At 43.2% G+C, this 20,515-nt stretch overlaps 2 long non-coding RNA genes and 1 pseudogene across 3 annotated transcripts; 1 reads left to right on the top strand and 2 right to left on the bottom strand.

Annotated features, from left to right (window-relative positions):
* The first annotated feature begins 80 nt into the window (after positions 1–80).
* LOC132216857 (uncharacterized) lies at positions 81–18,903 on the top strand. Of its 2 annotated transcripts, XR_009448810.1 has the most exons (4): positions 81–195; positions 861–974; positions 9,786–9,885; positions 18,675–18,903. It is a non-coding gene; the product is annotated as an uncharacterized LOC132216857 (long non-coding RNA). The 2 variants fall into 2 exon arrangements; XR_009448809.1 differs by lacking the exons at positions 9,786–9,885; positions 18,675–18,903 and adding an exon at positions 8,203–8,381.
* LOC132216346 (RNA polymerase II subunit A C-terminal domain phosphatase SSU72-like) lies at positions 13,504–14,065 on the bottom strand (annotated as a pseudogene).
* Positions 17,140–20,377, bottom strand: LOC132216858 (uncharacterized). Its single transcript, XR_009448811.1, has 3 exons — positions 20,332–20,377; positions 19,322–19,441; positions 17,140–18,470 (listed from the first exon to the last, which is right to left on the bottom strand). It is a non-coding gene; the product is annotated as an uncharacterized LOC132216858 (long non-coding RNA).
* Between the last annotated feature and the right edge of the window lie 138 nt (positions 20,378–20,515).

Raw genomic sequence — 20,515 nt, 5'->3', positions numbered from 1 at the left:
TCCCCGCCTCCCCTCTGACATTGTCTAGGAGCCTGAACTTGAGAGAGGTTCTAAAGGGCCCATACTTCCTGTCCAGTAACTTGCTTTCTTCCTACCTCAGCAACCACTCCCCAGATGTTGGCAGAGACACTGTGGTGGTTACAAAGGTCAGCATGAGTGCTCGTGAGAGCTCACGTGTTTATTTTGGGGGTACAGGTGAGTATGCACTGTCTACTTGTTGTGGCCTTGTTTGTGTGTTTATGCTTGCATGTCTGCCCACGCCTGCTTGCATCTGTGTGCACTAGTATGATTTTTTATGTGAAGGGGTATTTGTATTGATGTACATGTGTGAGTGTGTTTTGTGTATGAGTCTGCATGTACTTATGTACATATTTTGCATGTGCACAGGCTTACATGTATTGCTATGGATTCATATGTGAAGGGGTGTTTGCTTTTGCATGGTGCTGGTGGTATGTGTCCTTGTGTGTGCTTGTGTGTTTGTGCACCTTCTCATCCCTGTGTTTGTAGGGCCTTTGGGTGCTCAGTGCTCAATGTCTATCTCCAGATCTCTTCCTTCACCCTCCTTTCTGTAGCAGCTACAGATGGGAATGACGAGAGAGACAGAGGAGTGGGGAGGGACACAGAACTGGTGAGACTCTGAGGTGGAGGGGTAGGTGGGAAAAGACAGAGGGACTGAGACCTGGCTGGGGGCATATTTGGGTCCCTGGATCTCTGATTGCTCTGACCAGTGCCAGCAGTTCTCTTTATTTTTCTAGCTCTGTCTTCACTCAGAGGATGTTTCTAGGATCCTCTCTGATAATCTGTGTGTGTATGTGCCTATCTCATTATCTCTGTCTCAGTGTCTCTGTTTCCCCCTTTAGACCCTGAACTCCAGAAGTGCAGAGACCTGGTCCAGTTTGATTGATGTCCACGGGGCTGGTGTCCGTCGCTATCATCACTCTGAGCCTCTGGCAGGCTCGGTCCCTACTTGCCAGGTATGTGCTTGAGTATGTGCATGTGCACCTGCCATGGTCTCAGCCTGGCTTTCCACTGCTCTCTGTGTCTTTCCTTTAAAAGGAGATGGGGGGAGATGAGGCAGCATCTTTCCTGCAATGTTAGGCAAACCCCTTGCTAGACCCAGGGACCTGACCCTGGCAGTTAAATCATACACCTCTGACCCAGGAGGAGCGGACAGACAATCCTGACCTCTTGAATTCAGGGATGGAACCTGCACTTTCTTAACCTTGGAAAATTGCCACCATGGATGTTCCTGACTCAGGTCCTGGCTCCTATGGTGCTGTGTGATTTGGCACTATGCTTAGGTCCTTGTTCCAGACCCAGGAATCACTGATGGGTATGAAGAGCTTTACCCTTTGAGGTGGGTATTTTTTCATCCCACTTTATTGATAAGGAGAGTGAAGCACTGAGAAGCTGAGAGTTTTACCCAAAGTCACACGGTGGGTTAGAGCTACATTATCCAATATGATGGCTGTTAGGATATACTAGTACTACACCTGGCCTCTCCTGTTTGCACATGTTTTCTGAAATATCCTATCTAATAAAGAGGGAATATGCAAATTGACCATCACATTGTAACAAGATGGCAGCCCCCACAGCAGAGGTGGGAATCCTGTAACACAAGATGGCAGCGCCAAAATCACACCGAAGAGAAGGTGCCTGTGTAAACTGTGAAATTCATGCCCTTAACGAAATTCAAGAGGTATTCACATTGCATGGAATGAAATGTTCACATTTCAAACTTCAGGACTATCCTTCATTAATGAATACAAATACACGTGATGAATCATATGAGAGACAACAGGCACAGGTTTTGATAAATTCTCTGAATGATGAACAGTTGGCAGCCTTTCAGACTATAACTTCAGCCATCAAAGATCAAACTGTACACTCCAAATGCTTTTTCCTGGATGGTCCAGGTGGTAGTGGAAAAATATATCTTTATAAAGTTTTAATACATTATATTAGAGGTCATGGTGGTACTGTTTTACCCACAGCATCTACAGGAATTGCTGCAAATTTACTTCCCGGTGGAAGAACCTTTCATTCTCAGTATAAATTACCAATTCCATTAAATAAAACTTCCATTTCTAGACTCAATATAAAGAGTGAAGATGCTAAAACCATTAAAAAGGCCAAACTTCTCATTAGTGATGAATGCACCATGGCATCCAGTCATGCTATAAACACCATAAACAGATTACTGAGAGAAATTATGAATTTGAATGTTGTATTTGGTGGGAAAGTTCTCCTTCTTGGAGAGGATTTTTGACAATGTCTCAGTGTTGTGCCACATGCTATGCAATCGGCCATAGTGAAAATGAGTTTAAAGTACTGTAATGTTTGGGGATGTTTCAGAAAGTTGTCTCTTAAAACAAATATGAGATCAGAGGATTCTGCTTATAGTGAATGGTTAGTAAAACTTGGAGATGGCAAACTTGATAGCAGTTTTCATTTAGGAATGGATATTATTGAAATCCCCTGTGAAATGATTTGTAATGGATCTATTATTGACACTACCTTTGGAAATAGTATATCTATAGGTAATATTAATAATATGTCTAAATGTGCGATTCTTTTTCTAAAAAATGAGCATGTTCGAAAATTAAATGGAGAAATTTAGAATATACTCAATGGAGATTTTCACACATATTTGAGTGATGATTCCATTGACTCAACAGTTGACGCTGAAAAGGAAAATTTTCCCATCGAATTTCTTTTCTTTTTTTTAAGTTTATAATGGTCTTTATTATCCATAAATGAGTGAGATCATGTGGTATTTTTCCTTCATTGACTGGCTTATTTCACTTAGCATAATGCTCTCCAGTTCCATCCATGACGTTGCAAATGGTAAGAGTTCCTTCCTTTTTAGAGCAGCATAGTATTCCATCGTGTAGATGTACCACAGTTTTCTAATCCATTCATCTACTGATGGGCACTTAGGCTGTTTCCAGATCTTAGCTATGGTGAATTGTGCTGCTATGAGCATAAGGGTGCATATATCTCTTCTGATTGGTGTTTCTGTTTTCTTGGGATATATTGTTGAAGTGGGATCACGGGGTCAAATGGGAGTTCCATTTTTAGTTTTTTGAGGAAACTCCATACTGTCTTCCCTAGTGGCTGCACCAGTCTGCATTCCCACCAGTAGTGCCCAAGTGTTCCTTTTTCTCCACATCCTCTCCAGCACTTGTTGTTTGTTGATTTGTTGATGATAGCCATTCTGACAGGTATGAGATGGTACCTTATTGATGTTTTGATTTGCATTTCTCGGATGATTAGTGACTTTGAGCATGTTTTCATGTCTCTTGGCTTTCTGAATGTCCTCTTTTGAAAAGTGTCTATTTAGGTCCTTTGCCCATTTTTTGATTGGATTTTTATCTTCCTTTTGTTAAGTTGTATGAATTCCCTATAAATGTTGGGGCTTAAACCCTTATCGGTGATAAAATTGGCCAATATGTTCTCCAAAGAAGTGGGCTTTCTTGTTGTTTTGTTGATGGTTTCTTTTGCTGTGTAGAAGCTTTTTATTTTGATGTAGTCCCCTTTGTTTATTTTCTCTTTAGTTTCCATTGCCCTAGAAGCTGTATCGGTGAAGAAATTGCTTCGGCATATGTCTGAGATTTTGTTGCCTTTGGATTCTTCTAGTATTTTTATGGTTTCCTGTCGTACATTTAAGTCCTTTATGCATTTTGAGTTTATTTTTGTGTATGGTGTAAGTTGGTGGTCTAGTTTCATTTTTTTGCATGTATCTGTCCAATTTTCCCAACACCATTTATTGAAGAGACTGTCTTGACTCCATTGTATGTTCTTGCCTCCTTTGTCAAATATTAATTGAGCATATTGGTTTGGGTCGATTTCTGGGCTCTCTATTCTATTCCATTGATCTATATGTCTGTTCTTGTGCCAGTACCAGGCCGTTTTGAGAACAGTGGCTTTGTAATACAGCTTGATATCTGGTATTGAGATCCCACCTACTTTGTTCTTTCTCAGGATTGCTGCAGCTATTCGGGGTCTTTTTTAATTCCAGATGAATTTTTGGAGATTTTGTTCTAGGTCTGTGAAATATGTCGTCGGTATTTTAATGGGGAGTGTATTGAATTTATAGATTGCTTTGGGTAGTATGCACATTTTAATGATGTTGATTCTACCAATCCAAGAACATGGTATGTCCTTCCATCTGTTTATGTCTTCCTCTATCTCTTTTTTCAACGTCCTGTAGTTTTCTGAGTAGAGATCTTTTACCTCTTTAGTTAAGTTTATCCCTAGGTATCTTAATTTTTTTGGTGCGATGGTAAATGGGATTTTTTTTTAGTCTCTCTTTCTGTAAGTTCACTATTGGTGTATAGAAATGCCATAGATTTCTTGGCGTTAATTTTGTATCCTGCTACATTGCTGAATTCATTTATTAAGTCTAATAGTTTTCTGATAGAGTCTTTAGGGTTTTTTGTGTATAATATCATGTCATCTGCAAATAAGGACAGTTTTACTTCTTTTCCAATTTGGATGCCTTTTATTTCTTCTTCTTGCCGAATTGCAATGGCTAACACTTCCAGTACTATGTTGAACAGGAGTGGTGAGAGTGGGCATCCCTGTCTTCTTCCTGTTCTTAGGGGAAATGGTGTTAGTTTTTGTCCATTGAGCATGATGTTGTCTGTGGGTTTGTCATATATGGCTTTTATTATGTTGAGGTATGATCCTTCTATTCCCACCTTGCTGAGAGTTTTTATCAAAAATGGGTGTTGGATTTTGTCAAATGCTTTTTCTGCATCAATTGATATGACTATGTGGGTTTTTTTCTTTCAATTTGTTTATGTGATGTATCACGTTTATTGATTTGTGGATATTGTACCATCCTTGCATCCCTGGAATAAATCCTACTTGGTCGTTGTGTATGATCTTTCTGATGTACTGCTGGATCCGATTTGCTAAGATTTTGTCGAGGATTTTGGCATCTATGTTCATGAGGAATATTGGTCTGTAATTCTCTTTCATTGTGTTGTCTTTTTTTTTTTTTAAATTAAATCTTTATTGTTCAGATTATTACATTTGTTCCTTTTTTTCCCCCCCATAACTCCCCTCCTCCCAGTTCCCGCCCCACCCTCCACCCTCACTCCCCACCCACTGTCCTCATCCATAGGTGCACGATTTTTGTCCAGTCTCTTCCCACATCTCCCACACCCCTTTCCCCCCCAAGGATAGTCAGTCCATTCCCTTTCTATGTCCCTGATTCTATTATAATCAACAGTTCATTCTGTTCATCAGATTATTTATTCACTTGATTCTTAGATTCACTTGTTGATAGATGCATATTTGTTGTTCATAATTTGTATCTTTACCTTTTTCTTCCTCTTCCTCTTCTTAAAGGATACCTTTCAGCATTTCATATAATCCTGGTTTGGTGGTGATGAACTCCTTTAGCTTTTCCTTATCTGTGAAGCTCTTTATCTGACCTTCAATTCTGAATGATAGCTTTGCTGGATAAAGTAATCTTGGTTGTAGGTTCTTGGTATTCATCACTTTGAATATTTCTTGCCACTCCCTTCTGGCCTGCAAAGTTTCTGTTGAGAAATCAGCTGACAGTCGTATGGGTATTCCCTTGTAGGTAACTGAGTTTCTTTCTCTTGCTGTTTTTAAGATTCTCTCTTTATCTTTTGCTCTTGGCATTTTAATTATGATGTGTCTTGGTGTGGTCCTCTTTGGATTCCTTTTGTTTGGGGTTCTCCGCGCTTCTTGGACCTGTAAATCCATTTCTTTCACCAGGTGGGGGAAGTTTTCTGTCATTATTTCTTCAAATAGGTTTTCAATATCTTGCTCTCTCTCATCTTCTGGCACCCCTATAATTCTGATGTTGGTACGCTTGAAGCTGTCCCAGAGGCTCCTTACACTATCCTCGCATTTTTGGATTCTTTTTTCATTTTGCTTTTCCGGTTGGATGTTTTTTGCTTCCTTGCATTTCAAATCATTGACTTGATTCTTGCGCTCCTCTGGTCTGCTGTCGGGCGTCTGTATAATATTCGTTATTTCAGTCCGTGTATGCTTAATTTCTAGTTGGTTCCCCAATATAAGATCGAGGGTCTTATTAGTTTTCGTGTAGATCTCATTAAGTTTATCGGCAGCTTCTAAACAGTTCTTGAGAGACCTTAAAAGTGTGGTTCTGAACTCTATTTCTTCCATTGACAATTTTGTCCTGTTTCTTTGTCTCCGCATTTTGTTATGCTTCCTTGGTGCACCCCCTAGTGGTCTTTGTTCGCAGTCTTATAGATAAATCTTGATTGTTGTAGCTAATTCCAGGGAGGGTTTGACCTCCAGGCCAAGTGGCTATGAGAATCAGCTGTGACAGTAGTGAGAGAACTTCTGTCCTCTAGGGAGGTGCTAATCTAGCCTTTGCCTGAGGCTATCCGGCAAATGCCTCTGTGCAGGGCTTGGGTAGGGCGGGTCGCACAGGATCAACAGGGTGGGCCGGAGAGAGCAGTTATGGCGGCTCTCAGTCCTGTCCCCAGGGGCTCTGCCTCTCTGAGTCCCAGCACCCGCTGCAAAGCTCAGAGAGAAAGCTGCACTCGCTCTGACCGAAGCCAGACAGTCCGCTTCTCCCGTTTGAGCTTGGGTCCCTAAAGACTCGCCTGTATCTGGAGCTCAGAGTCTGCGACTCCCTCCCGATTGAAAACAACAACCGCGCCCTCCGCCGCCAGCCCGCTCCGCACACTCCGCACCTCAGAATTTGACTTCAGCACTGCGCCTCCTCTGAGTGTCCGTATGCGTTTCTCTTTCCTCCTAGTTGTAGGACTTCCACTCAGCCAGCGTTCCTGTGATTCTGGGTGATGTCCGTTCCGTGTTTTAGTTTCACTTTTGAAGTAGTTGTTCAAAGCAGCAAACTCCGGCGTTAACCTATGCCGCCATCTTGGTTCTTCCAGCCATTTTTCATCATTGTGTTGTCTTTATCTGGTTTTGGTATTAGGGTGATGCTGGCTTCATAGAATGAGCTTGGAAGTGTTCCTTCCTCTTGAATTTTTTTGTAGTAGTCTGAGGATGATAGGTTTTAGTTCTTCCTTGAATGTTTTGTAAAACTCCCCTGTGAAGCTGTCTGGTCCTGGGCTTTTGTTTTCTGGAAGCTTTTTGATGACTGCTTCCATTTCTTCCATAGTTATTGGCCTATTGAGATTTTTAGATTCTTCCTGATTGAGTTTTGGAATGTTGTACTTTTCTAGGAATATGTCCATTTCCTCCAGGTTGTCTAGTTTGTTGGAGTAGAGTTGTCCATAGTATTTTTTTAAACAATCATTTGTATTTCTGTGGGGTCTGTTGTTATTTCGCCTCTATCATTTCTGATTTTGTTTATTTGGGTCCTCTCTCTTTGCTTCTTGGTGAGCCTGGCTCCCATCGAATTTCTTAATAGTATTACTCATTTGGGAATGCCATGTCATAAAATTAAATTTGAAAATGGGCATAATCATCATGCTATTGAGAAATCTTAACAGTAAATTGGGTCTTTGTAATGGTACTTGATTTATTATCAAAAGATTACGACCTAACATTATCAAAGCTGAAGTATTAACAGGATCTGCAGAAAGAGAGATTGTTCTGATTCCAGAATTGATTTGTCCCCTTCTGACACTGGTCTCCCATTTAAATTGATTCAAAGACAGCTTCCTGTGATGCCATTATTTGTGATGACTATTAATAAATCACAAGGACAAACTCTAGACAGAGTAGGAATATTCCTACCTGAACCCATTTTCGGACATGGTCAGTTATATGTTGCTTTCTCTCGAGTTCGAAGAGTGTGTGATGTTAAAGTTAAAGTTGTAAATACTTCATCACAAGGGAAATTAGTCAAGCACTCTGAAAGTGTTTTCACTCTTAATGTGGTATACAGGGAGATATTAGAATAAGTTTAATCACTTTATCAGTCATTGTTTGCATCAATGTTATTTTTATATCATGTTTTTGTTGTTTTCATATCATGTTTTTGTTGTTTTTATATCATGTCTTTGTTGTTATATCATTTTGTTATTGTTTATTTATTAATAAATTCATATATTATCTTCATATACATTTTACTCATTTCCTTTCATCTCTGACACTTCTATTATAGAGAAAGGGCAAATAGCAATATTAAGTATTTCCTCTAATTAATTCCCTTTTACTGTCCATGAATTTCGTGCACCGGGCCACTAGTATTGTTATAAGTTTCTAGGGTTTTTTCCATAGCTTGAAGCAAACAGCCTGCACCTGCAGAAGATAAAATATACTCCCCAGCTGACTCAGGCACACCCCTCTGCCTGAGCTGTGTGCTCACCAGACATCCTACTATCTTCCAAAGACGTCCTGTTATTCAGGCAGCTACCCCAGCTGGCTGGTGCAATCCTGACCCTGTCCCTATATAAGAGAACTTATGCCCTAACCGGTTTGGCTCAGTGGATAGAGTGTCAGCCTGTGGACTGAAAGGTCCCAGGTTCGATTCCAGTCAAGGGCGTGTGCCTTGGTTGCGGGCACATCCCCAGTGGGGGGTGTGAAGGAGGCAGCTGATCAATGTTTCTCTCTCATTGATGTTTCTGACTCTCTATCCCTCTCCCTTCCTCTCTGTAAAAAATCAATAAAATATATATAAAAAAAAGAGAGAACTTAAATGCTCCCTAGCGGCTGACATCCACACACTGGTCTCAGCCCTCTGTGAGAAATGTAATAAAATGTCGTAAACTCTCACAACATCTCTTGGCCTGGCTCCTGTTGACACAGATCTAACAATAACCACTTGCGACATGTAGCTATTAAGCACTTAAAATGTAGCTAGTATTAATACTAGCCATGTTGGTACTCTATTGATACTCAGTTTAGTAATTGGAAAACTTCTAAGTACATTTGGAAAAACATGAGTATGTGAATCTACTTTTTCAATTGTAATCCTCATGAAATCTAAATACAGATCAAATATTTCTGGGGAAAATTTAGGGTCCCAATTAAGATGCACAACACATGTGAAATACACACCAGATTACAAAGACAATGAAAAAAAAGTTATAATGAGAAGATGAGGCAGAAACAGGAAGAAACACAGAGACAAAGAGAAGCCAAGAAATAGAGAAGGAGTATAATACAGAGATGAAGGCAGAGAAACGGAAAGAGAGACAGAGAGAGGTAGAGAAACAAAGATGCAGGAGGGGAGGGGTGCTGCAGGGGCACAGGTGGGGCTGCATCTGTGATGGAGCTTGTTTTTATATGTGCAAGTACATTTGAATTATTTTTTAACAGTTTTACTGAGGTATAACTGACATACAATAAACTGCAAATATGTAAAGTGTACAATTTAAACAATTGTGGCATATTGCACACCAGTGAACCATCATCACAAATAAGATAAACATACCCAACACCCCAAAAGCTTCCCTGTGCCCTTTTGTAATTCCTCCCTTCCCTATTTTCAACTTCCTCCCTAGGCAACCACTGATCTGCTGTTTCTCACTAGAGATTAGCTTGCACTTTATAAACTTAATATTAGAAGAATCATACGTATGTACTCTTTTTTAAAAAGTCTTTATTGTTGAAAGTATTACATATGCCCTCTTTTTTCCGCCATTGACTCCTTCTAGCCTGCCCCCACCCCTCCCCTGAGGCCTTCACCACCCTATTGTCTGTGTCCATGGGTTATGCATATACACATACAAGTTCTTTGGTTGATCACTTCCCACCCTCCCCCGCCTTCCCTTTGAGATTCCACATGTTGTTCTATGCTTCGATGTCTCTGGATCTATTTTGTTCAACAGGGTTTTTTTGTTTTGTTTTTTATTCATTAGATTCCACATATGAGTGCGATCATGTGATACTTGTCTTTCTCTGACTAGCTTGTTTCGCTTAATGTGATATTCTCCAGGTCCCTCCATGCTGTCTCAAAGGGTAATAGATCCTTCTTTTTTACTGCGGCATATTATTCCATGGTGTAAATGTACCACAGCTTTTTTATCCACTAATCTACTGATGGGAACTTGGGCTGTTTCCAGATCTTAGCTATTGTAAATTGTGCTGCTATGAACATACCTTCTTTTTGATTGGTGTTTGGGATTTCTTAGGATATATTCCCAGAAGTGGGATCACTGGGTCAAATGGCAGTTCCATTTTTAATTTTTTGAGGAAACTCTATACTCTTTTCCACAGTGGTTGCACTAGTCTGCATTCTCACCAGCAGTGTACCAGGGTTCCCTTTTCTCCCCATACTTGCCAGCACTTGTCATTTGTTGATTTGTTGATGGTAGCCATTCTGACAGGTATGAGGTGATACCTCATTGTCCTTTTAATTTTCATCTCTCTGATGATCAGTGACTTTAAGCTTTTTTTCATGTCTCTGGACCTGTATGTCGACTTTGAGAAGTGTCTATTTAGGTCCTTTGCCCATTTTTCAAATGAATTGTATGTCTTCCTTTTGTTAACTTGTATGACTTCTTCATATATTTTGGATTTTAACTCTTTACTAAATGTATCATTGCCAAATATTTTTTCCCATACAGTGGATTCACTTTCTGTTTTGTTGATTGTTTCTTTTGCTGTGCAGACACTTTTTATTTTGATGTAGTCTCATTTGTTTATTTTCTCCTTAGTTTCCTTTGCCTCCTAGGGCAAAGGAAATATCCATGAATATATTGCTATGAGTGATGTCTGAGATTTTTCTGTCTATGGTTTCTTCTAAGGTTTTTATGGTTTCAAGACTTACATTTAAGTTTTTTACCCATTCTGAGTTTATTCTTGTGAATGGTACAAGTTGGTGGTCTGGTTTCATTTTTTTGCATGTATCTGTCCAATTTTCCCAAACCATTTATTGAAGAGACTATCTTGACTCCATTATATGTTCTTGCTTCCTTTGTCAAATATTAATTGAGCATCATGGCTTGGGTTGACTTCTGGGGTCTCTGTTCTGTTGCATTGATCTATATGCCTGTCCTTTGCCAGTTTAAGACTGTTTTGATTTTGGTGGCTTTATAGTATAACTTGATATCTGGTATTGTGATCCCTCCAACTTTGTTCTTCTTTCTCAAGATTGATTGCTGTGGCTATTCAGGGTCTTTTTTGGTTCCATATAAGTTTTTGTAGTATTTGTTCTAGATCTGTGAAATATGCTGTTGGTATATATTTTAATAGGGATTGCATTGAGTCTGTAGATTGCCTTGGGTAGTATGGACATTTTAATGATGTTGATTCTACTAATCCATTAACATGCTATGTTCTTCCACTTGTTTATATCTTGTTCTATCTCTTTTTTCAATGTCCTGTAGTTTTCCAAGTGTAGGTCTTTAGCCTCCTTTGTTAAGTTTATTCTTAAGTATCTTAATTTTTATGTTGCAATGGTAAATGGGATTGTTTGTTTAGTTTCTCTTTCTGAGAATTCATTATTGGTGCATAAAAAAGCCATCAGTTTTTGGGTGTTGATTTTGTATCCTGCTACATTGCTGAATTCATTTATTAAATCTAGTAGTTTTTTGATGGAGTTTTTGGGGTTTTCTATGTACAATATCATGTTATCTGTGAATAATGAGAGTTTTACTTCCTCCTTTCCAATTTAGATGCCTTTTATTTCTTCTTCTTATCTGATCACTGTGGCTAGGACTTCCAGTACTATCCTATATAATAAAAGCCTAATATGCAAATTGTCCCCTCTGGCAGTCATTGCACTGGGAGACCTAGAGTTTGACCAATCGCTATGATGTGCACTGACCACCAGGGGGCAGCGCGGATCGTGGTGGGCCACAGCGATGCGCTGCGACCTCTCACCTGCTACCTGGGAGCAGGGGTGACAGGGATGGAGGTGCAGTCAGAATGGGGAGTGTCTACCAAGCTAGCTCTCACTACCCCTGCTACCCTCCCCTGGGACGCCAGGACTCACGTGCCAGGGAAGCGCCCCCCAACCCCCATGTTCAGGTACCAGGTGCCCGCAAGGAGCCTGTCCTGCATCTGCATGGCCTCTTCTGGGTGAGCTGGGCCACAGGGGCCAGTTGGGCTTCCCGTAGGTTCATGCAGAAGTCTGTCTGGGAGGCCAGCGGGAGAGAGTGTGCTGCCTGCCCAGCTTCCTTGTGGTGCCGCTGGGTGGCACAGAGGCCCATATTGCACCCTGGCCCGCAGTGTCCAGCTGTGCTCACTGCAATCTCCGCATGGGGACTCGGGAGCTGTGACTCAGGTGGAGGGGGGTGTGCGGGGTACCGGGGGCCAAGGTGCTGCCCAGGGCCCAGAGGTCAGCTGGGACCTGCCCTTCCACACCAGATACTCATGCTTCAATCACTGGCCAGGCCTAGGAACCGCACCTGTGCACGAATTTCATGCACCGGGCCTCTAGTGTTTAATGAGAGTAGTGAAAGAGGGCATCCCTGTCTTGTTCCTGTTCTTAGGGGAAATGGTTTTAGTTTTTGCCCATTGAGCATGATGTTGGCTGTAGGTTTGTAATATATGGCCTTTATCATGTTGAGATATGCTCCCTCTATTCTCAGTTTGCTGAGAGTTTGTGTGTTTTTTTTAATAAAAAATGGGTGCTGGATTTTGTCAAATGCTTTTTCTGCATCTATTGATATGGTCATGTGATTTTTGTCTTTCAATTTGTTTATGTGATGTATCATGTTTATTGATCTGTGAATATTGTACCAGCCTTGCATCTCTGGAATAAATCCCACTTCGTCGTGATATGACCTTTTCAATATATTGCTGGATCTGATTTGCTAATATTTTGTTGAGGATTTTAGCATCTATGTTCATCAGGGATATTAGCCTGTAATTCTCTTTCTTTGCAGTGTCTTTATCTGGTTTTGGAATTAGGATAATGCTGGCCTCACAAAAAGAGCTTGGAAGTGCTCCTTCCTCTTGGATTTTTTGGAATAGTTTGAGGAGTATAGGTGTTTGTTCTTTGAATGTTTAGTAAAACTCCCTTGTGAAGCCATCTGGACCACAGCTTTTGTTTGCTGGGATTTTTTTTTTTTATTACTGCTTCTATTTCATCAGTTGTTATTGGCCTATTCAGGTTTTCTGATTCTTCCTGATTGAAGTTTGGGAGATTGTATTTTTCTAGGAATTTGTTCATTTCATCCAGGTTTTCCAGCTAGTTGACATATAGTTGTTCATAGCATTTTCTTATAATCCTTTGTATTTCTGCAGTGTCTGTTGTTACTTCTCCACTTTCATTTCTGATTTTATTTATTTTAGTCCTCTCTCTTTGTTTCTTGATGAGTCTGGTTAATGGTTCATCAATCTTATTTATCTTTTCAAAGAACCAGCTCTTGGTTTCATTGATTTTTTTTTTTTTAGTCTCTATGTTATTTATTTCTGCTCTACTCTTTTTTTTTCTTTGCTTAAAGAAAAAACACTTTAATATCACACTAGTAACTAGGATGGGACACCGAACTTGACAGTTGTGGGACCAAACTATGTACAGTGCAGGGTGGCCGTCTGTGGGCAGCAGCCCTCAGGGTCAAAACAAAAATGGGAAGGAACAAGTATTGACAATAGGCAGAGCAAGAGGCTGCTTCGGGAGGCACTGGCTCAGTAGAAGTAGATGGTGTGCAGGAAAGTGTGGCCGCTCTTCTCCTCAAACTTCTGCAGCAGCTCCTCGATCTCGTTTTCCATATCCCACATCTGCTGGATGCATTGGCAGAGCTCACAGATGAGGAAGGCCCCCAACATCGCCTCCTCGTGGTTGTCCTGGATGTCCACATTGATCACGTGCACCGGCTGGCAGGTGTCCTGCTCCCTGGAATTCAGATCTTCCACCACCTGGTCGTATACTCTTTCTGAGGGTCAGGTCAAACAGGTCTTTGCAGTTCTTGAACCTCTCTGGCTGGGGCTTGATTCGCTTATTTCGGTCCAACATGTGCAAAATGCTGCTCTGAGTGTAGAGTTCCTTGTCTTTCCTAAGGAGATCATTGTACATCTGATCATATGTAGTTTTGAAATCATAAATATTGGGCTTGTCAGTTGCTGGCCCTGAAGCTTCCCATGAGTCACTAGTTCCAAAGGACCAGACACTGAATCCCCATTTGCTGAGAATGTTGTTCACCTCCATGCTTGAACAGACTACCACCACCTGCAGTGGCAATGACAGCATGGCAGTGGCCTCACCATCTGCTCCCTCTGGCTCATGACTCCCACCCAGCTCTGTTCTAATCTTTACTATTTCCTTCCTTCTACTTACTCAGGCCTTTTCTTGTTGTTCTTTTTCTAATTCTTTAAGTTGTAGAGTAAAATATTAATTTTTCTTGTTTTTTTGTTAGGTGGGCCTGTAGTGCTATGAACTTCCCTCTCAGGACGACTTTTGCTGTTTCCCATAGATTTAGGGTTGTTGTGTGTTAATTTTTATTTGTTTCCAGGAAGTTTTTTATTTCTTCCTTGATTTCATTCGTCACTCATTTATTACTTAATAACATGCTATTTAGCCTTCATATGTTTGAATGTTTTTTTTTACTGTTTTTATGGTAGTTGATTTCTAATTTCATTCCACCGTGATCTGAGAAGAGGCTTGATATGATTTCAATCTTCTTGAACTTGTAGAGATTTGTTTTGTGTCCTAACATATGGTCAATCTTTGTGAATGACCCATGTGCACTTGAGAAAAATGTATATTCTGCAGCTTTGGGGTGAAATGTTCTATAAATGTCAATTAAATCCATCTGAGTCTTTTAGAGTCACTGTTTACTTGGTGATTTTTTTTGGCTGATTAATATTCATAGGTAGCCTGGCCCACATGGCTCAGTGGATAAGCTTTGACCAATGAACCAGGAGGTCACTGTTCAACTCTCATCCAGGGCATGTGCCTGGGTTGCAGGCTCAATCCCCAGTAGGGGACATGCAGAGGGCAGCTGATCAATGATTCTCTTTCATCATTGACTAGAGGTCCAGTGCATGAAATTCATGCACTGGGGGGGGGGGGTGGCCCTCAGCTCGGCCTGCACCCTCTCACAGTCTGGGAACCCTCAGGGGATGTCCAACTGATAGCTTAGGCCCACCCCCCAGGGGGAGCGGGCCTAAGCCGGCAGTCGGACATCCTTAGCACTGCCTTGGAGGAGGGAGAGGCTCCCACCACCGCTGCTGTGCTCACCAGCCATGAGCCCAGCTTCTGGCTGAGCACTCTCCCCCTGTGGGAGCACACTGACCACCAGGGGGCAGCTCCTGCGTTGAGCGTCTGCCCCTTGGTGGTCAGTACGCATCATAGTGACCAGTCATTCCACCGTTCAGTCTATTTGCATATTAGCCTTTTATTATATAGGACTAGAGGCCCGGTGAACAAAAATTTGTTCACTGGAGGGGGGGGTCCCTCAGCCCAGCTTGCCCCCTATCACATACTGGGAGCCCTCAGGGGATGTCCTACTCCCTGCTCCCTGCTCTCCTTGGGGAGTGGGCCTAAGCCACAGTCTGGCCTCCCTTTGTGGGAGGCGACCGGGCTGATCAGGGGAAGGCACCAGCCCCATCACCCCCCTGCTGCAGCCACTGCCAGTTACCGCAGCCACCAAGGTGTTTTCATCAACACAGACTCCAGTCCCTTCACCATGAAAAAATGACAACTTTCTTTAGGCATTTTCAAGATGTGTCTTTCATAAGATATGACCTTTCTTTCTTTCTTTCTTTCTTTCTTTCTTTCTTTCTTTCTTTCCTTCTCCTCACCTGAGGATATGTTTCCATTGATTTTTAGAGAATGTGGAAGGGAAAGGGAAAGACAGAGAGAAACATCAAAGTGAGAGGAACACTTTGATTGGTTGCCTCCTGCATGAGCCCTGACCTGGGCCCAGGCCAGGGAGGAGCCTGCAACTTAGGTACATGCCCTTGGTCAGAATTGAACCCAGACCCAGCAGTGGGCAGGCCGAGGCATTATCCACTGAGCCAAACCAGCTAGGGCAGGATATGACATTTCTTCACCCTCCAGCAGCAAACCTTCCTCTTTTTCTCCAGGAGTGTGGTAAAAAACCCTAGATCACCTATTTGGACTCTTATTACCCAAGTTACTAAGAATATTACCAGTGTCATACAGGGAGCTAAGCCAATCAGCAGTCAGAAGGTGTTTCCTCTGTAGTTCACACCAATTGCCGGCTTGGCCCCTGCCCAGGCCTAATGCCTCTGGCCGAGTTATTAGCCCTGGGCAGGGGACCTCCAGCTCCCTCAATCATGGGCTCAGCCCCTGCTCCCCATGATCGCTGGCTCTTCACCTGCTCCCCACCATCACCAGCTCCCTCCCTGCTCCCCGCAATTGCTGGCTCCACCCCTTCCCAGGCCTAATGCCTCTGGCCAAGGTGTTAGACTTGGGCAGGGGACCCCCAGCTCCTGCAATTGCCAGCTCTGCCCCGGCCCAGGCCTAATGCCTCAGACCAAGGCATTAGGCCTGGGCAGAGGACCCCCAATTCCCACCATCGTCAGCTCCGCCCCTGCTACCCCCAATAGCTGGCACCACCCCTTCCCAAACCTAAGGGCTCTGGCTGAGGCATTAGGCCTGGGCAGGGAACACCCAGCTCTCTGCGATCTCCTGCAGGCCTGGGCAGGGCACCCCCAGCTCCCCACCGCTGCTGCCACTACCGCCAGCAGCAATCATAATGGCTTGGCACCTACGTATGCAAATTAACCACCATCTTTGTTGGCAGTTAACTGCCATCTTTGTTGGCAGTTAATTTTCATATCACCCTGATTAGCCAATGGGAAGTGTAGCAGAAGTACAGTTAATTACCCTTTTTGTCTTTTATTAGATAGGATGTTTCTCCTTCTCCCTTCCTCTCTGAAATCAATAAAAATATATTTTTAAAAAATATTCATATGTGTATCACATCTTCTTTACCTGTTCATCTGTCAATGGACACCTTCCATATCTTGGCTATCCTATATAATAAAAGGCCAGCAACCATAAGTGTAATGACCAGAACTACCACTCAGCCAGTTGCTATGAGGTGGGGGGCCGGTGAGGGAAACCAGGTGGCTGGCAGCGGCAGTGGGGCAGGATGAGGGCCAGTGAGGGGAACCGGGTGGCTGGCGGGGGCGGTGGGGCAGGACTGGGGACTGGCAAACAGTCTAGGCCTAGGGACCCTACCTACGCACAATTTCATGCACTGTGCCTCTAGTTGTAAATAATGCTGAAATGAACTTAGGGGTACATATATACTTTTAAATTATGTTTTAATTTTCTTTGGAAAAATGCCCAGAAGTGGAATTGCTGGATCATATGGTAGTTCCATTCTGAATTTTTTCTTGAATTCTTTGTGTCTATCTGATTGAGCCAGACAGTTCTCTCCTCATCTTTTTTTGTCTGTGTCCCAATGTGGGTGTCTTTTTCTGACTCTCTCTGCATCTTTCTTTCTCTTACACTCTCCCTCTTTCTTGGTATCTCTGGCTCTTTCTCTAACTCTGAGTTCCAGAGTGCAGAGTCTGGGTCCAATCTGTTTGATGTCCACTAGGCTCCAATATTTCCTGGCAGGGATCAGTCCATAATTGCCCAATATGTGATAAATCTGCCTATCTATCAGCCCCTTTCTTTTTCTCTCCTTTAAAATAGAGAACCATCATCTTGTTTGCAAAACTAAACAAACCACTTGCCACCACCAAAGATCCTGATCTAGGCTATGGGAGTGAGTCTGAAAGTCAAAGCTGCCAGGTTCAGCCTAAACATGTACTCCTTCCACCCAGGAGGAAGAGACTGACATCCTGACATCTTGAATTCACAGTTGGAACCTGGACTTTCCTGACCTTGGGAGGTGCCACTGTGCAATCGCCTGACCCCAATTCCTGGCTCCTGGTGTGCTATGTGATCTGGCACCCAGTTTGGTTTCTCATTCCAACCCTGGGAAGTGTAAAGTGCTTTACCCAGAGTAACTCACTTAATCCTCACCCTTTGAGGGAGGTATTGTTGTCATCCCCACTTAATAGATGGAAAGAGTAAAGAACAGAGAGGTTGAGACTTTGCTCAAGGTCACACAGCAGTCTAGGTAAAATCAGCTGTCAAACACAGACAGTCTAGTTCCAGAGTTTGCTGTTTCAATCACTTCGCTATGCTGCCTTTCTGGCAAAGACACATAGAGAGATAGCAGAGAATTGGAGGCAGAAAGAAAATGAGTTAGAGAGGATGCAAGGCAGAAGAGGACAGTGAGTCTGAGGAAAGGGGTTCTATGGATAAACTAGAGGCCCGGTGCATGAATTCATGCACAGGTGGGGTCCCTCAGGGTGACCTGCGGGTATTGGGCCCCAGCTCATGCCCCTAAGACTCACAGCCCCAGCTCCTGCTCCCAGCCTCACAGCCCCACAGCCCTGCCTGGCACCCCACCATGGCCTGGCACCACCCCCTCACCTGCTCCACCATCCCGCCACAGTCCGCTCTCATCAGGGCCCATCGGGGCCAGCAGCTCCTCCACTGCCGCCTGCTGCCAGCGCCGTGTCACCAATGCCAGCCATGTTCCGCATCACCCCCTGGTGGTCAGCACACGTCATAGTGAGCAGTGGAATTCCCGGTCTCCCGGTTGAACTCCCAGTCGAATGACCACCTGAGGGGACAATTTGCATATTGGGCTTTTATTATATGGGAAGGATAAGCAACCAAGAGACTGGGTTAAACAAAGGCAAACTGGTATATTTCCTGCCGGACATCTGGGGCATTTAGAACACTAATGTGCTCTGTAAGTAACTCACCCAGCTGGGAAGGGAGTTGACAGCAGGTCCCAGCCTATTTTACAACTTTTTTTTTTCAGAGAACACATAACCTTCTCCCAGTCTATGGCTCTGAGGAAGCACACTCTGGGAAGTACTCATGTGGCAGAATAAAGCACTAATTTTTACAATCAGACTGACTCAGACTTACCTTCGCATTTATTTGCCATGCTAAAGATACTCTGGCAGTTGTCTGCCTAGCATTGAGCCTCAGGTTTCCTCATCTGGAAAATGTGAATAGCTACCCTAGAGGGTCATTGCAAGGATGGAAACGAGACCCAATACACAAGGGGCTTGGCACATATTCAGTACTCAGTGGATGAATGCATAGCGGCCACAGAAGGAGACACTGAGACTGAGAAACCAAGGATGAGACAGACACGTCCAGAGAGAGACTCGTGATGTGACCGAGACAACAAGAGAGAGAAACTCGACAAGGTGATGGTGAGGGACATGGCAGGCAAACATTCATTCATTCACTCATTTGTTAATTCAACAAACATTTCTTGGGCACCTACTGTGTGCCAGGCTCTATGCTAGGTGTTGGAAGTACAGCAGTCAATAAGACAGGTAAATACCGAGGCTGTCACAGCAGGTTTAGGTCCATTTTAGTGGAAGGGAACAATGACAATGACACAGGTAAATACAGTAATTCACATCGTGGTGAGGTAACATTCAGGCATCATACCTGGTTTGTCCTTTCTGGTTCTTTTACTCAAACATCCATTTTGATGGGTCAGGACCCTTGTGTACTAAGTATGAGGTAGTTTGATCATCACATCATCACACTGGAGAATGGCAAGCTGTACTATCAGGGTAGGAGGCACAAAGAGCAATTGTGATACCTGCGACTGTGAGAGTAAAGGCAAGGCAAAGGGGCAGGCAGGGCAAAGAGAGGATCTGAAATGGCCAGAGAAATCCAAAGACTGAAGAACAGAAATATAGACACGGAGAAAAATGAAGACACCCTGAGAGACAGCAAAGACCAGAAGTGGATGCTGAGGAGATAGTGAGGGGTGAGGGGGATAAGGAGGGGTGAGGGGGGATGTTGAGGGGCTAAGACCAAGAGATCGAAAGGGACAGAAACACAGAAGTGGGGAGACCAGGAGGCAGAGGCCATGGAGAAGGGCTCTGTAAGACACAATTAGAGGGAAAGAATAGACTCGGAGACATGGAGGAATGATGACATGGAGGCATTCAGGATCAAAGACAGAGAAACAAACAAACAAACAAAAAAGACGCAGAAAACAACTGTCTGCCAGGTGGTTGGATGGTTGTCCCATACACCAAAAGGTTGTGGGTTCAATGCCTGCTCAGGGTACATACCTGGGTTGCGGGTTCAATCCCCTGGTTGGGCTGCATACAAGAGAACAACCAGGCAACTGACCCATGTTTCTCTCTCACATCAATGTTTCCCTGTCTGTCTGTCTATCTATCTATCTATCTATCTATCTATCTATCTATCTATCTATAATCTTTATATCATCTCTCTTTCTTTCTCAAAATCAATATAAACATATCTCAGGGTAAGGATTAAAAAAATAAAATAAAAAGAAACAGGGAGAGAAATGCCCAGAGAGACTGGGAGCGGTGAAATCGAGACCCAAGGGGACCAGCCATGGAGGTGACCACCTGCCGAGAGACACACAGATGGACAGACAGACACATGACTATCCCTTGTGGCTCAAGGCCACCCACCCTGTCACTGCAGGTGAAGGCCTACTATGGGCAGGTGCTCACTGTTCACCTGTTCATGGTGCGCCTGGCCCAATCCTGGTAGTCTTGCTATGCAACTATGAGGTGCTTTATGAGGCTCTGGTAGAGCAGGCAGCCACCTTCAGAGGGCACCCAGAGCTGACCATTTCCAAGAGGACCAACCAGG

Source organism: Myotis daubentonii, chromosome 15, assembly GCF_963259705.1.
Source record: "Myotis daubentonii chromosome 15, mMyoDau2.1, whole genome shotgun sequence".
Lineage (NCBI taxonomy): Eukaryota > Metazoa > Chordata > Mammalia > Chiroptera > Vespertilionidae > Myotis > Myotis daubentonii.
The sequence above is the reverse complement of the archived record's forward strand: the minus strand, read 5'-3'. Positions and strand labels throughout refer to the sequence as shown.